At 36.5% G+C, this 5,000-nt stretch overlaps 1 non-coding gene and 1 pseudogene across 1 annotated transcript in view; both read left to right on the top strand.

Moving 5' to 3' along the window:
- LOC130620643 (large subunit ribosomal RNA) overlaps positions 1-3,584 on the top strand; it is a 7,099-nt pseudogene extending 3,515 nt beyond the window's left edge.
- A 1,128-nt stretch (positions 3,585-4,712) lies between these two features.
- The window catches only part of LOC130659800 (small subunit ribosomal RNA), a 1,802-nt gene continuing 1,514 nt past the window's right edge, over positions 4,713-5,000 (top strand). Inside the window, exon 1 of the ribosomal RNA XR_008987008.1 lies at positions 4,713-5,000. This exon is cut by the window's right edge and continues 1,514 nt beyond it. This is a non-coding gene — a ribosomal RNA (small subunit ribosomal RNA).

Below are 5,000 nucleotides of genomic sequence, written 5' to 3'. Positions count from 1 at the left end.
AACGAAAATACTTCAGCCAGTCAAATTTCCGTAAATTAATGGAAAATTGAAATTCAACTGCTTATTTTGATACAAGAACAGCCTCGTTTGAGTTCTTGTTTCTTTAATACCTTTTATCTGTTCCCCGTGTACGTAGTGATAAAAGGGTTTTAATAAAGAAGAACTGTAACATACAAAAAATGTCGTTGAGAAGAAATACTTCAGCACGTCAAGTTTCCGTAAAATAACCGCAAATTGAAATTCAACTGCCCGTTTTAATACAATACCAGACTCGTTTGAGTTCTAGTTTTTTTAATTCGTTTTATCTGTTCTTCGTGTACTTAGTGACAGAAGGTTTTTAATAAAGAGGAACTGTAACATACAAAAAATGTCGTTGACGGGAAATACTTCAGCAGGTCAAATTTGCGTAAAATAATGAAAAATTGAAATTTAACTGCCTGTTTTGATACAATAACAGCCTAGTTTGAGTTCTAGTTTTTTTAATTCGTTTTATCTATTCTTCGTGTACCTAGTGACAGAACGGTTTTAATAAAGAAGAACTGTAACATCCAAAATATGTCGTTGAAAAGAAAAACTTCAGCACGTCAAATTTCCGTGAAATAGCAGAAAATTGAAATTCAGCGGCTTATTTTGATACAAGAACAGCCTCGTTTGAGTTCTTGTTTTTTTAATTCGTTTTATCTATTCTTCGTGTACCTAGTGACGGAACGGTTTTAATAAAGAAGAACTGTAACATACAAAAAATGTCGTTGACGGGAAATAATTCAGCATGTCAAATTTCCGTGAAATAGCAGAAAACTGAAATTCAACTGCTTATTTTGATACAAGAACAGCCTCGTTTGAGTTCTAGTTTTTTTAATTCGTTTTATCTGTTCTTCGTGTACCTAGTGACAGAACGGTTTTAATAAAGAAGAACTGTAACATCCAAAATATGTCGTTGAAAAGAAAAACTTCAGCACGTCAAATTTCCGTGAAATAGCAGAAAATTGAAATTCAGCGGCTTATTTTGATACAAGAACAGCCTCGTTTGAGTTCTTGTTTTTTTAATTCGTTTTATCTATTCTTCGTGTACCTAGTGACGGAACGGTTTTAATAAAGAAGAACTGTAACATACAAAAAATGTCGTTGACGGGAAATAATTCAGCATGTCAAATTTCCGTGAAATAGCAGAAAACTGAAATTCAACTGCTTATTTTGATACAAGAACAGCCTCGTTTGAGTTCTAGTTTTTTTAATTCGTTTTATCTGTTCTTCGTGTACCTAGTGATAGAAGGGTTTTAATAAAGAGGAACTGTAACATCCAAAATATGTCGTTGAGAAGAAATACTTCAGCAGATCAAATTTCCGTAAAATAGCAGAAAATTGAAATTCAACTGCCGGTTTTGATACAATAACAGCCTCGTTTGAGTTCTAGTTTTTTTAACTCGTTTTATCTATTCTTTGTGTGCCTAGTGACAGAACGGTTTTAATAAAGAAGAACTGTAACATCCAAAATATGTCGTTGAAAAGAAATACTTCAGCACGTCAAATTTCCGTGAAATAGCAGAAAATTGAAATCCAACGGCTTATTTTGATACAAGAACAGCCTCGTTTGAGTTCTTGTTTTTTTAATTCGTTTTATCTATTCTTCGTGTACCTAGTGACAGAACGGTTTTAATAAAGAAGAACTGTAACATCAAAAATATGTCGTTGAAAAGAAATACTTCAGCACGTCAAATTTCCGTGAAATAGCAGAAAATTGAAATTCAACGGCTTATTTTGATACAAGAACAGCCTCGTTTGAGTTCTAGTTTTTTTAACACGTTTTAGATTTTTTGTAGACCTGAAGAATACATATGTAAAACTGTGAATATGAAGTACCACGAGATAACAACATCATAAAACGATGTTATGGGTCGCGAAAAATGCTAAAACGCATCTTTTTCCTTGTTAAAACAGCAATTGTGAGAAATTGGAAACGCTATGATTCTGCAACGTAAAGTCAAATGGCAATTATTTTCTCCAGGCGTTGAGAGGTTAACGTGGTGAGTATTTGTGTAAAATATTGCGTTCAATAATAATTGTGCAAGGCCAATATTGCATGTTAAACATGCCAATACGTGCGTTTTCACCAAATTAGGGAAAAATCGGAAAAATCGGAAATCCCGAACGACATGTCGGATTGGCTTTATATTTGGCACAATGAACCATCTTGACATGACAAAGGTTCACACGAATTTTTTTTCAAAAAAACGCTGACGTCAGCATTTTATTTGGCCTTGAATGTTTGACATTTTAGGGCTTCTGGACCCCCCGCAGAGCCACAAATCGGGAATTTGTGCTCCTACCCGGTTTTAGCCTGAAGTGTTTTACATATCTGCCAAAGATTTAAGAAATACCTTCAATATTTCAGAAGCTATAGCGATTTACCTGTTTTTAAAAAGACCAAAAAAAGTAAGGCCCCAAAACAGGTACTTCCGGTTGACCTTTGACCTCCAAATTTTGCATGGTAATAGATCTCCAAATTTGCTACCATGAAATTCTTGTCCGTTTTTTATAAAAATGCTGACGTCAGCAGTTAAAATTTTTTGAAATTTTAGAATTTATGAAGGTTTGACCGTGCACTTTGTGACGTCATAAGTCTGGTTCTAGCCAAAGTCACACAAAAATATTCCGCCATTTTTCTTAAAATGCCTTTGTTTATAAGTTTGCTTTTTATGATTTCGTTAAAACGTTGTAGTTACTGAGAAAAAATTGTCAAAAAATGCATGTAAGAACCGTCCTATACAAAACACACTGGACGGTTTCTATTGTCAAAAACATTAAACTGTTAATAACATGAGAACGAGGCTTTCCAGCACCAAGGTTCTACAGGCAATTTTTCTTCTTACTAAATGGCCTATCCACTGACAAATATCTGCATCTACTTTTAAATGTTTCACAAAAGTTATTACTATTATATAAGTAAAATGATGACATTATGTTTAATAAGAGAGTATTATCAGATACGTATGTGTGAAACGGTGAAGTCTTAAGTAATAACTGGCTTGTGGCAGCCAAGCGTTCATAGCGACGTTGCTTTTTGATCCTTCGATGTCGGCTCTTCCTATCATTGTGAAGCAGAATTCACCAAGTGTTGGATTGTTCACCCACTAATAGGGAACGTGAGCTGGGTTTAGACCGTCGTGAGACAGGTTAGTTTTACCCTACTGATGAAGTGTTGTTGCAATAGTAATTCTGCTCAGTACGAGAGGAACCGCAGATTCAGACAATTGGCATTTGCACTTGCTTGAAAAAGCAATGGTGCGAAGCTACCATCTGTTGGATTATGACTGAACGCCTCTAAGTCAGAATCCGTGCTAGAAAGCAATGATAATTACCTCTGGATAATCTTAGGCGAACAAGAATAGAACGGCTTCTGTCGTTCCTAAGTCCCAATGCACTGAGTCGGAGAAAAACCGTCGAGGTGCTGCAACTATCAAAATCTAAAATTTCCAGAGATAAATCCTATGCAGACGACTTAAACAAGAACGTGGTATTGTAAAAAGTAGAGTAGCCTTTGTGCTACGATCTTCTGAGATTAAGCCTCTGTTCGACAGATTTGTCACTTTGTGACAAGTCCTTTTTTTAACCAACTGCTTTGTACCGTGGAGTACCAGTTATCTTGTGCTTACCTGAACTTTTTTTTTAAAAAAGGTGATGCGTGCGTGCTGTACCATTCATCTTTATCACCTCGGTTTAATATTTGGAGACACAGATGTATGGATTAAAAGTGTAAGGATTAAAGGTGTATGGATTACAACTGTATCGATTACAACTGTATGTATAGATTACAAGTGTATGGATTACAGCAAGAATTACGGACTAGGGCTATGTTCAGGGTTAAGGTAAAGCCTAGGCTGGGGCCTAGGGGTAATGCTACTGCTTTGGATACGGTTGTGGGTCTTTTTTTTAAAAAAAAAATTTTGGTGGTGTGGCGTACCCTCTCACTTCTTCAATTTCTCAAGCCGTTTATGTGTTATGCCGTATTTTGTTATTTTCAGGTCCCATGAGGCTTAACCGTCATAAAAATATGTTCGGAATGTTGCTGGGCCTATCAGTAACAAACGCGCATGCGTTACGGCACATTCCGGTTAACTTTAAAAAAAATCGATTTTTTTTCCTAAGTCCCCACTTTAGTGTCAGAAACTGGAAAAACGTGCTATATAATGTAGAGAGGGTAGAACAGAGAAGCAATGAGAAATGAGTGAACTCGACTAGAGTTTGGTTGTTATTGTTTCTTTGTGACACAATCTCTTATGCGTTGGTATCAGAGTTTATTTGTGTTGCTGTAAAGACTGTTGAGTTGTCATTCAGTTCTTACGGTAATACGGCTCTGGCTCAAGCAATGAAATGCAAGTCAAATTTTGTTCTTGCAGGACATTACTTATGTGTGTGCACGGGCTAACTGCTAGTCAAGTAGTAGTTTGTAGTCTCTAAAGATAGTGATATCTTTCTCATTGGTGGCTCTTGTGATGTTGGCAGATGCTGTTCAACTGATCCTGGGTTACTGAGAAGGAACGGTAGAAGGGCAAACACTCTGAAGCGTATGAATTGCAGCTATTTCTAAAGAATTGGCTACGATTTTACGTTGACGATTGTAGATACGAACGCCTGCGCCTGCAACACGTTACGTATTGCAGGTTGTAGTGTGTTTAAGTGAATGTAGCTGCTTGCTATTTCACGACCGTAGTTACCTGGTTGATCCTGCCAGTAGTCATATGCTTGTCTCAAAGATTAAGCCATGCATGTCTAAGTATAAGCACTTGTACTGTGAAACTGCGAATGGCTCATTAAATCAGTTATCGTTTATTTGATTGTACTTTACTACATGGATACCTGTGGTAATTCTAGAGCTAATACATGCGAAAAATCCCGACTTCTGGAAGGGATGTATTTATTAGATTAAAAACCAATGCGAGTTTCGGCTCGTTTTCTTGGTGATTCATGATAACTTTTCGAATCGCATGGCCTTGCGCCGG

The sequence above is a fragment of the Hydractinia symbiolongicarpus genome, chromosome 1, assembly GCF_029227915.1.
Source record: "Hydractinia symbiolongicarpus strain clone_291-10 chromosome 1, HSymV2.1, whole genome shotgun sequence".
NCBI lineage: Eukaryota > Metazoa > Cnidaria > Hydrozoa > Anthoathecata > Hydractiniidae > Hydractinia > Hydractinia symbiolongicarpus.
The sequence above is the reverse complement of the archived record's forward strand: the minus strand, read 5'-3'. Positions and strand labels throughout refer to the sequence as shown.